The sequence below is a fragment of the Myripristis murdjan genome, chromosome 7 (genome assembly GCF_902150065.1).
Source record: "Myripristis murdjan chromosome 7, fMyrMur1.1, whole genome shotgun sequence".
NCBI lineage: Eukaryota > Metazoa > Chordata > Actinopteri > Holocentriformes > Holocentridae > Myripristis > Myripristis murdjan.
In genome coordinates, this window is record NC_043986.1 from 23,849,436 (window position 1) to 23,861,389 (window position 11,954).

Here is an 11,954-nt window from a genome sequence, read left to right on the forward strand (position 1 = left end):
TGTGAATGTAACTTGGTGAGTGTGTGTGCCTGCTGTGCCAGCGCCTTGACTCAGCTCCATCCATCCAGAGGTTTCTATGTGATACGCACTTTTTATTCCTGATGTAAACAAACCCTCCAAAAGCATTACCCTGACCGGCCGCATGATGGCGCTTTTCTGCAGTTTTAGATCTTGCCACTGGATTGCATTTACTATAAACAGAGTGCGTAGAGTGAGTCACGTTATTAATGGGACGTATTGATCTCAAGCCACGGGGAGAAGTGAAACAGCAGTTTGCACATTTCAATGAGAGTCCCCGAAATGTGTTTTTCCACCCATTATGTGTCCATGTCTAATAGGTTTGTTGACAGAAAGTGTCCATGTATTGTGGTTTTGAAAAAAAAAAAATGGACTGGTATCTCTTGACGTCAAAAACCCAAACCTCTGGAGTGAGAGTGATGTCAGCTGGAGCAGGTCCGCACAGTAGACGTCTTGTTAACAAAAGATCAAAATGACTGGAGTCAATCAACTAATTGATTTGTTGACTGCCACAGGAAGAAAAAAAAACTGCTTACTACTGGACAAAATCTTTACTTAGAAAAAATACACACATTGTATAACCCAACAAAGCTAATTAAACTAATGACAGAAACTGTTTCCTTCTATATAACTCTGATTACTGTTCTTTTCACAGACAGAATGAGGTGTTACTTTCAGCTTTCAGTGAAAGGTAAGAGCCCAGGCACATCACAGCAAACACATCCAACATCATCTGCCAAGGGCGGCACACTTCTGCCATCCGCTGTTTATATATCGCAGATTTAGACAACATACATCAACAAACCTTTATGACTTAAAGCAAACTATGTAAAAGTTTTGTACGTTTACAATGCAATGATCAAATATCAAAATGTGCCATTTTTTTGTTGTTGTTGTTTTTATTATCATTAATATTATTGTTGTTGTTGATGCTATTATTAAATCTAATATCATTTCAGTTTTATTCTGTTCAGTGCAACTTTATTATTATTTATCCCACACGGGGCAATTTAGATTTTAGATGTTGAATAAAAATAAGACATAAAAAGAGGCCATATAGATTACTAGATTAAGATCTGGCCAGTTTCACATTTGCAGTACTAAAGAACAGAGCAGAAATAGGTTAGCAGTCATAAGCATACAACTGACATAATAGTTTTGAAAATTATTAAATGGTAGAAACCACGTTTGATTATTAAATTGTGTATATCCTATTGGTAGTTTTTTCCCTTTGGATTTGTATACCTGGGCATCAGAAACCACCTCCCCGATGGGAAAAAGGTTGAATACAGTAAGTAGTGCGTGTGACTTGTCTTTAAATATTGCCTGGTACTTTCCTGGGACCTGCTGAGAGTAAAACTCTCTAAGACGTCTTTGAGGTAATCCACTGATGTTGGAACATGTGCCAGCGAGAGTTTTTGTCCTTCCGATTGGTATTTGCAAATAAGGTAGCTAACAAAAAAAGAAGAGGAGGAGAAAGAAGAAGAAACGATAAGCTTTCAATGGGAACACTGTTAAAACTCGGGTTAAAACTTCGCTCTCTGCAAAGTTCCAAAGGTGCACTATACTGCATCATATGTATTTTTTAATTATTATCATTAAGTTGTTTGTATTTTCTGTAAATGTGAACTTATTAAAGACTGTCCCGAGGTATTTCCAGGTATGGATAGTCACTGCTTCCCTATGAAATATGCAGGGGCTGAAGGATGTGTGCATTTGGGATTCTATACCCACTGGTGCCACTGCAGCCAAAACAACATCCAGGGAGCTGGCGGGGCACCTTTCCTAGGGAGAGATTAAGGTTTAGGAAGTGGAGCAGGCATGGCTGAGAGATGACAAGGCTAAAATTAACCCGCTGCCCACTGAATGAAGAGTATAATTAACCGACAGGAAGGACTGGCATTTGGATGCATCATGAGGGCCACTGTGGCGTGTCTCCGTCAGCACAAACACACAGTGTCACTGTCACAGCAAAACATCCTGGCAGTGTCACACGTTACAGGCTACAGTAGGTTAGGATGAATAAGATCTTACAGTGAAGGAAGATTTATAATGAATGAGTATGGATTAGGTTTTATTTATTAGTGGGATAGTGACATATGATAATGCATACCAAACTGCCCAGTACTCATACAATATGCGATAAATAAAAATTAATATATTTAAGGACATCTTTTATCCATTTTTTATGTGATTTAGGGCTTCATTTACAATAAAGGTCGCCCCTACAAACCAATCTTCCATACGATAATGTTTTGTTGTAGTTACATTGCTCAGAGTGAATGTATAGACCGAGGAGCTAGAGGAGCAGATAGGTTTCAATCCTCAGATCAATACCCTGAGCATCAACTGCTCTTCTCCGAGCAAACATGCTTTGATCTCCCAGATCCCTTACATTTCCCATGTAGCTTGAGGGCGAGAGCTGATTCGTTTACCAATGGTCTCCTATCCCAAGTCTGTGAGGTGAAGCTGTGTGGTCCATATCCTCTTGTCTCCTGCGGGGAAATCAGGACATCACACACTAAAAGCACTTAAGGACAGAAAATTTACAGCCATATAAAGTGTTGGATGGAAATCTTGACCTATAACTGGAGGATGATGGCGAGTTCGAGGCATTAAAAGTGGAGGGATGATTTGTGTTTTGACAGTGGATTTGGCCAAGCCTTTCAAACATCTGTCCTAACAATGCACGGTTTAGGCACGCAATGAGGCAGCAGAAAGTATTTTACAAGGAGCTGACTGCTGCTCATAACCAGCCAGCAGTTGCGATGCTACTAATAAACATTTTCATTCAAGGGAATAGCTTTAATCAAGCCTCTAAAGAACGTGAAATATTTCTGTTTGAAGGCACTTGTTGATATCGCGCACAGACATTTTTCAGTATGCCTTCGAAATAAATTAGGCAGACTTTGTTTACCTTTTGTTGGCTGAAACAAAGCTTTCGTTTCAGCTCAGCACATAAAGGGGACTTTCTGCTTCGGAAATGCAGACAGACCTAATAGCCGTGGCCTTGTTGAGAACAGCACAGCTCATAAGAGACAGAAGTGAGCTTGTTCTTCTTATTGCCTCGGCTGAACACTGGTAGCAATGTTGCAGCGGTGGCTACTCTAACTGTAAATCCACGGGCAAATTTGACATAGATTTCAGTGCCTATGACTGTATTTAAACATGGTTTTTCATGGGACTAACCATTTTCCAGACTTTTGTGACAGTGTGATTTGGTTACATTGTTTCTATGTGATGCCACAGGCCAAAGAGGGGTCATTTTGTCATTTCCTCCTGGCTCTCTTCAATGTGATGCCTCATTTATTGGCATTATCTGGAGTGGAGCAGACCGGTTGTCATAGCATTCACAAGGACGTGCAGAAGTGTCAGTACGTCTTGTCTGATGGGGTATTCCCCTGATATGCAAATACTTCATGAGACGATTGCACTTCAGCATGTGTTTGAAATAGGTAATGTTCATCTTTAGACCAGTATTTTCTTTTTCTGGCGTAAAACTCTAACAGAGACATTTTTTCTCCTTTTATCTTCCTCACAGCTCCATTGTCTAATTACCATAAGAAACGAAGAAGTCGCTGCACAAGGTACGTGAACAATCAGATAAAGCCGCAAAGACCAAAATCTTAAAATAAACTCCACTAATGATTAACTGAGCCAAAACAGACTATTTTTAAGATGCGAACACAGTCCTTTTAAAGATACAGCTACATCTCTGGTGGACACACAAAAGTATGTGCATATTTTAATAATGTTTTTATGTAATAATTGGACAAAGTATATCTATTTTTTAAAACTTCCAGTCATGACGGAAGAGAGAATAGTGTGTGATGATCGGTTTTATTACTGTAACTGTATTCTTGTGAGTAAAGACATGGGATAAAACAGTGCTCTGCATTTCCTCTAGGGCAGAGTGATTGTGGGCAGCTCCTGGAACAGAAAGAGGAAGTACATGAGATAGGCTTATTCATGGTCAGGTGACAGAGCGTGGCTATGACTGTCATTCACCCCACACTCTCAGAGTTTACACTGATTCAAACACAGCTCTGATAACTGGAGGTAAAGACGGTAACACCGAGAGGTGAGGAGCATGCATCCTCTGTGTTAGAAATCGGTGAATTGACAAAACATAAGGGGATTATGAAGAAAAAAATCACATGATGGCATAAATCAGAGCTGTAGCGCAGATGCTGACAGATGAGTGGAATCCCTCATTAGACAGTGTTTTAAAATGCAAAAAGACCATCTGAGCAGTTATGCAACTGACACACAAGCCAGCGATGTGCCTTTAAAACCAGTGGGTTGTCAGGTGATCGAGGAGGCTCAGTCAGCTCAGGCTCACAGAGGAGCCCGAGTGTGTCTCTGGCTGAGAGCAGAGAGGAGAGCGCCACAGAGAAGGGCAGCGGAGAGGGAGAGAGACCCAATTAAAAGGGGACACACAGGGAAATGGGGGCACACAGCAACGTCACAGAGTTGGGGGGACAGGGAGCCATGGTGGCAGGGTCCCTTTAACTCCTGTGCTGCTCACTTGCCTCGCGTGGCAGCCAGAGCAAGTGTGTTGCTGGCTGGGCTTCATCAAGAGGCTGCGTTGTGTAGCCACAACAGTGGCATAAAAGCACAGAGAATTAAGTGCTGCGTCACACTGAGGAAGAGGAATAGCACGATCATGCGCGTGCGTGCGTGCATGGCTGTGTGCGTGTGTGTCAAATGTGTGAGTGGATGTGTGCGTGCGCGCGCGTGCGCGCGTTTGGTGTGTGGTCCAATTGGTGTCTGTGTACATGTGTGTCAGTTCGAACTAGTGGTCTGAGTGCAGTTATGCTGTTGCAACAAGATGAAAATAGTGTGTGCGTGTGTTTGAGAGGCAGGGAGGGAGAGAGAGAGAGGGGGAGAGAGCGAGATACAGGGAGGGAGGGAGAGCAAGTCAGTGAGAGAGAGGGAGAGAGAGAGAGAGAGAGAGGGAGATTTTGGATTAGTTGCTACGTCACTTTTTCACGTTGGGGGGAAACAGAAGCTAAGATAACAGAAGCCCAGAGTCATCGGGTTTTCCACCTGGAGTGGACACAATGGTCTCGGACAACCTCGGCCTCACCTCCTCTTCCTCTTCCTCCTTGGTAGTTTTGATCTGCTCTGCCTGACACTTCTGCGTGTGTGTATGTGTGTGTGTTTCTGTGAGTGTGTGTCCGTCCGTGCGTGTGAGCGCGCGCGTGCCGTATAGTTCCTGTGGGCTGGTATCGAGAGTTTCAACATGGATGCTGAAGATATGACACAGTTTCTCTTGATCTTGTTTTGATGGCATGGTAAGGTGTGTATGCAGGGTGGGCAGAGGTGCGGCAAAGGGGTTAAGCAAAGAATATTCTGGAGGTTTTTTTTTTTATTTTCGAAACGAAGATCACTCAGGAATGTTTAGCCGAGATTTCTCGAGGTAATCAAATATCGCCGATTTGCCACCATCAGTTCAACTAATACTGATACTAATACGGAAAACTGCGTTGTTGTAAAATATGTCAGTACAATCGTGCATGGATCTATTATGAAACAGGACTGTATATGTGATACATCATTATGTGGGAGTGTGTATAGGTACAGGCAGGTAAACACCACAGCACTGTCATCCTGTGAAACGACACGATTTCTGTGGTGTTCAGCCTTGGGGGTATGTTTTTTCAAATCGCTACATAACATATCCCTGTATCTGTGCTCAGACTGTTGACTGCTGGCCTACTTGTTGTGGTTAACTCTTGATGGAGTTGGAGGAAAGGAGGATGGGCAGAGACAGGCATGTAAGCCGGGCAGAGACTGGCTGGGCTCCAGCTGCATGTTGTTATGAGACAACAGACCTGCTCGGAGTCTGTTACCGGTGGCAGTTTTGTCATGTGATTTGTTTTCACCCTCCAGGCCACCGGGATTTGGCAAAATCCTTCCCAAGACACATTTGTTTCTGCGTAGTTAGGAGAGACAGAGGTGGTGACGCAGTCATTTCTGGGCCGGACTTCAACCAGGAGGCTAGATTGCTCGTAGCTCTCTCGATCTCTCCCTCCCTCTATCGCTGTCACTATCACTATCTCCCCCCCTCTCTCTCTCTCTCCCTCTCTCTGAGAAAGGGAGCGACGAAAGGGGATAAATGTCATGGCTCGGGATCAGACAGAGGAAGAGAGAGGAGAGGAACAGACAGAGAGAAAGAGAGAGGGAGAGAAGTTGTTTACCTTGCTCTCTTGGTGACTCTGCACTGGCTGCTCTCCAAATTCACATCCACTGGACTTCCTAAAGCTGCTGCATCACAGGCCATCGTGCCAAAGCTGGATTCTCATTGGATGGGAGGAGCTCTCCTGGCTCCACAAGCGGCACAGCACCGTCTTATTGGCTGAGCACAAGCAGCTAGTTAGAGCTCAGCATCTGATTGGTTAAATAGTGTTCTCTCTCTCTCTCTTTCTCTCTCTCTCTCTGGACAACTTATGTTGATACAGCACAGTGTCTAACATATATGCTGATAAGGGATAACCTGTTAATACAATCAGTTATTAAGAGGTGAATTTGGAAAGCTGGATGAATGTTAAATGACTCGTGAATGTGAGTTTGGAGTAAATGATAATGAGTCAGATTTTTTTTTCCTTTTGAAATTCAGGGCGTATCGCACCTTAGTCTTTATATATAGATAACACAAAATACAGATTGTACAGTGATCGTGTCACTGATGTGGATGTTTTTTTTATCAGCCTCCGCTTCCTGTGATGCAGTGTGGCAAAACACAGGGCTTCCTGTTCGCTCTGGACCGTCAATGCGTGAGAGCTGCTCAGCATCTCCTGCACAGTGAGCCTGCCCAGCCCCTTGTGGAACCTCTGCGTGTGTGTGTGTGTATGTGTGTGTGTGTGCGTGCGAGCAAGTTTAGGATGGCCGTGCTGAGGAGCGATTTAATTTCTCAGACAAGAGGTGGCTTATGGTTCTTTGAACTCGTGCTCCAGCGTCCGAAACTTGCCACATTTGGAGATGATGCAAGAATGTCTTTGTCTGCCAATGGTCTGCAATGCAGCTCCTTCTTCTATAGTCAGCGTCTCTCTCGCGCTCTCTCTCCCTTTTCTAGATGTGCTGATGTTGTACAGTATTGGTACAGCATAACATATACAATCACTCTCTTCCTTATTCTCCCTCATGCATGTATGGTTAGGAGACTGTCCTGAGTGAGTTAACACTAGGAGCTTGTGTAGGTGTACATGTCAACAATGTAATTGTCAGGCACAGTGCAAAAAGCTGCACTTTTACTGTGGAGTATTTTGCACACATGTTAAGAGGTATATACAACTGTTAAATCCCTTATCATGCATGTTTTGCTTTACTGTTTACTCACTCAGCGATTTACTCCTGGAATGATGTTCCTGCTTCTTTTTGAAGAAGGACTCGTGTGAAGCCTTTTAAGCAGCATGGGTTTCCCCAGGCCTCGACAGTTCCATCCTTATTCGGTTGTTGACCGCTCTCTGAAGGCCTCCTGTCCCTTTAAATCTTTTATAAGCATTACACAACAGGTCCAGGGCACACAAGCAACAAACAACCCGAAAAAGAAAACTGACGGGGCTGGGTTGAGCCAGCCAGGCAAAGGAACCAGACACCTACGGACACGCAGGCCCTGTGATCAGAGCCGTCACTGTGGCTATTACACACACACACACGCATGCACAAATACATGCTTGTGCAAAGACATACACACAGAGCCTTACACATCTTCGCACGCAAACAGCCTGGACAAAACGGCCTGGCCCGGTCCATCTGAAGCTTGATCAGGAGTCAGGGGACTTGGGGGATTTTGTCCTTCCTCTCATTGTGGAAATCAAAGTAAATATGCATCAGGGGAAAAAAAAAGAAAGAATCTTAAAGGAAGAAGTTTGGAAACAGGAGTTTGACTTCTGTGGCTTGGCTGTAATCAGCCTCAGTGCAAACAGTATTTGTGGGTGTTGTCGAAGAATACGCGAACAAATTGCGGCTTTGTGTGTGGGAGTCGGGGGAGGCATGGGGAGGGGGGGTAAGACAGTGAAGTGCCAGTGGTCCCTCCTCTTGTTAAGGACAATAGGGCAGCGAGGGAAGGGGAGTGATGGCAGAGAATGAAAACAGCAGTAAGAACAAAGCATTTCCAGGAGAGGTTGGGCAGTTTTGTACTTTGCCTAAGCACTTGGCACCAAGTCAGTGAACTGGCCACTACCTGTCCTTGCCCCACCCTCCCTGTGCATTGTAGCTACCTGTCTGCGTCATGGCTCTCGGTGCCAGCGACTGACTGCCACTTCCTTGCTTTTACCCTGTAGTGGCGGGAGAGCAATGGACTGCCACCCTCGCCATTCTGCCAGCGTGCGGAGGAAGAGAGGAGAGGAGAGGAGCTGTGGAGTAATGTCAGGCCTCACGTCTGTCTGTCTGCATGGTGCTGCAGGTGAGACTGCTTGTTAAGTCATACAGCGGCTGTGTGTTGTGTGTCTGTTCTTGTTTGGCCCTTCGCACGTCCGCTCTGTTTGGATCAGGTATCAGATCAGTCATGTGGGTGTGTGTGTGTGTGTGTGTGTGTGAGAGAGAGAGAGAGAGAGAGAGAGAGAGAGAGAGAGAGTGTGTGTTCTGGTTCTTTCTCAGTGGTTTTCTATTTCATCTCTCTCTTTCTCGTCTGCGTCCCTCCTCTCTACTTTCTGGCCTGATCCAGGGCAATGAATCAAACCTTTTCCTGGGCAGGAGCCTGCGCGAGAGCCCAAACTGTCCCAAAGCGCGTTTCATCGGAAATTCTTCCCAGGCCAAGGCCAGGCCGAGATGCTGTTGAGCTCCCCTTGCCCTCACCCTGGTGCAGTGAAAAACAAGCTCGAGAGCTTACCGTGCCCATTTACAAGAGCCCATGAATGATTTAAACACAGGCATCAGCATAATGGAGGGCATTGTTAAGAAATTAGTACACGGTGTAGACAGCTGTTTGAGTAAATATGACAGTGCCTCGATGCGCAATCCACTGTGGTTCTGCCACCTCTTCTTCCGCCACATGTTATTTAAGTCAACTTCCCCAGCTTAGGCAGAGGAAAAAACGGTGTCAGAGTCTGATAAGATGAAAGGCCCATGCTGTCATTGAGTCCATGTCACATTGCCCTGGATGTTTGACTCACTCATAATTGACTTCTGTGATCGGAGTCTGCAGCAAGAAGACAATTTATGCATTCAACTCAAAATGGCTGTCAAGTAATTCAGAGATGCTGCCCTTTTCTTTTCAGATGCTTCGGGTGCTGCTGAGCGCCACTCCCCAGTTGTGAAAAGGCGGTAGGATTTCAGGCAACAGGTGGTCAGAGTGAAGTACTTGGTGAGAAGAACGTGGGTACCCGTCATACATACTCAGTGGGATATGTGCAGACTCCTGTGGTGCAAACTTGTTTTCATGTCAAAGACCCTAAATTGCTAAATTGCTTCACCTTCCAGCTGTGGCACCCCATCTCCAAAATGTATCTTGCACACCCACAAACTGTGTTGATTAATAGTATCTAATATCAGATCACTTCTGGAGAACTTTCCATTTTATTCACTTGATGTTCCCGTCAATATTCAGTGCTCATTCAATAATCAGTTCCTTGTACATTTCTGCAATATTCACAGAGATATTCGTTTCAGTGATGGAAGCATTTAACATGTAAATATTTTGTGTATCTGTATTTATTTCTGTAAGGTATGTTCTCTCTGAGATATTTAACAGTCTGTTGCGTATTCTTATTTGACTGAAAAGCATTCTCTGTGTGTAGATATCTATATATGTACCCTTTATATTCCATCATCCTATTCACAGGGCTACCTTACTGTCAGAAGGTGGGACTTCAGTCATCACCCAGTAAGTTATTTTACAGAAAGCCTACCTTTCGTACCTGAAACAATTAGATCTCATCCAAGACCTAATTCTCAGCCCTAATGCTTTATTACATATTGATATTGAGCTACATCAAAACTGGGTGAATGAGAACCTTTTTTTCATCATTTAAATAAATTAGCCTATGACATTAGAAAGTCAGGTGAAAGCTCACAATATAGCCACTCCACTTGGTCAGGTGTGTTACGCTCATTATATTTATTTGTTTTGCTTTGTTGACTAGGATCAGGAGGGGTGGCTTTGGTCTTTTGGTCAGAAATACTCTCCTTGGAAGCTGGTTTCAGATGGTGGCTTAGAGTATTGTCATCTATCTAGCACCATTTGAAATCAGTGTTCTTGGGGTGGGAAGTGTGTTTCTCCGGATACTGACCAGCAACAGGCAACAGTGTCACAAGCGGCCAGTGACAGAAATGAGAGACAACTTCACACGAGATGCATCACTCGCTGAAGCGCCACTCTGTGGGCTACAAACCAGCAGTCAGCAGTGGCGTTCAGACGGCTCAAGCTCTTTGTCCTCTATCCAAGGTTGACTGATTTCTTTTGGTGTTCAGAGTCCTCTTGTGTTTCTAGCACCATTTGAAATCGGTTACAATGAAGGACAGATCTCATCTTGACTCGAGGGGGACACTGGCAGGAACCACCAGGAAGCTTACAAGTGGATTTGGTGAAATGGAGACAGCGGATTGAGGAAAACATGATTCTGTGTGGTGCCCTGTCATAACTGCAGCGCTTTTCATTTTACAAACTCTAGAATGACTGTAGGAAAGCCTTTTCTGTCTTGTGTGGGGGATGGATGATAATTTTGATTTTCAACTTGATTAAGAGATTGCACAAAACACAGCTTAGAGGACATGTGGGCCATGAATTCCAGAATTTCCCTGGTTGGGATCAATAAAGTATACCTATCTATCTATCTATGAATTATTTTTTTCCCCCAATCAGTTACTCAAACCAGCCACAAGGTGGCAGTACATCATGAATCATTACAGTGTTAGGCCTTGTCTATACATTTTTTTCCCCCAATATCTAGTGTATTTTCTGTTGAACCTATGTAACAAAATGCCAACTTTACATAACTTGTTAGAAAACTACAATATTCCAATTACTGCTAAGGTTCCCCGTTTCTAATATAGACCAATTTAATGCCTCTTTATTAATATGGACATTAAATGATTTGTCTCACAATATCTCCTTTGTATGCGACACTGCATGTAGAAAAGAATCTGCTGCCTTGATACACATACTGTACTTGTTAAAATATAAATAAATACATAAATAACTAACAGCAGTTAGTACTTACTGTTTCAAACTCAATTTTCAGGACAGCAAATTAAGAAACTTGAGGCCCAAGAACAAGCTTTGGCCATGACAAACTGAACACACACAGACATGTTATCAGTGTATTGTGCACGTTTAAAGAAGGTATGGAGTCTTCATATCGCCAAATTATTTTATTGCAGTGATTGATAAAAAGCAAAAATTTCATCTTTTCCCCCTAGCTTCAACACAGTACAAACTATCAACAAGATATTTACACACACATCTAATAAATAATCCAAACAGGGACAAAAAATGTAAGTGCAATATTTTTAAAGCTACAGTCATCTTTATGTAGCTGACACAATACTTGTCTGGAAGCAAGCCTGTATTTAGTGATAAGATGGTCAAACTTGTTTTCTGTGGAATGTTAATTTTTTTAACATCACCTTTCACTTGAGTTTTGAAAAAACACCAGTGAAAAGTGATTGAATTCTTGTACAAAAATGTTTTAAGCCTTTACTGTGTTGAGGATGTTTTACATCAAATGGGTGAAGCTACAGGGCACAGAAACCAGAGTGCATGATGGCCATGGCTGAAGGTTTATTGTAGCCTAAATAGGTAAGCCAGACGTAAGCTTCCAGTAACTGAAGCCAACGCTATTATTTACACCATAGGAGTTCACCTAGGCCCATACACACATGCACATATACACACATTTCAACTGAAATGGCAAGACTCAAATACTTGGCCTTCGCCATTAAGGCATAAGAGACATTCTAGTATCACAATCATGTTTAGGCACTAAACAACA

The 11,954-nt window shown here is 43.4% G+C and overlaps 1 protein-coding gene across 5 annotated transcripts in view; it reads right to left on the reverse strand.

Moving 5' to 3' along the window:
* Window positions 1-11,315: 11,315 nt before the first annotated feature.
* The window catches only part of LOC115362707 (C4b-binding protein alpha chain-like), a 15,281-nt gene continuing 14,642 nt past the window's right edge, over window positions 11,316-11,954 (reverse strand). For all 5 annotated transcript variants that reach the window (XM_030056755.1, XM_030056753.1, XM_030056754.1 and 2 more), the window contains one exon: window positions 11,316-11,954. This exon is cut by the window's right edge and continues 938 nt beyond it. The gene's annotated coding sequence lies outside the window, so the exon portion shown is untranslated.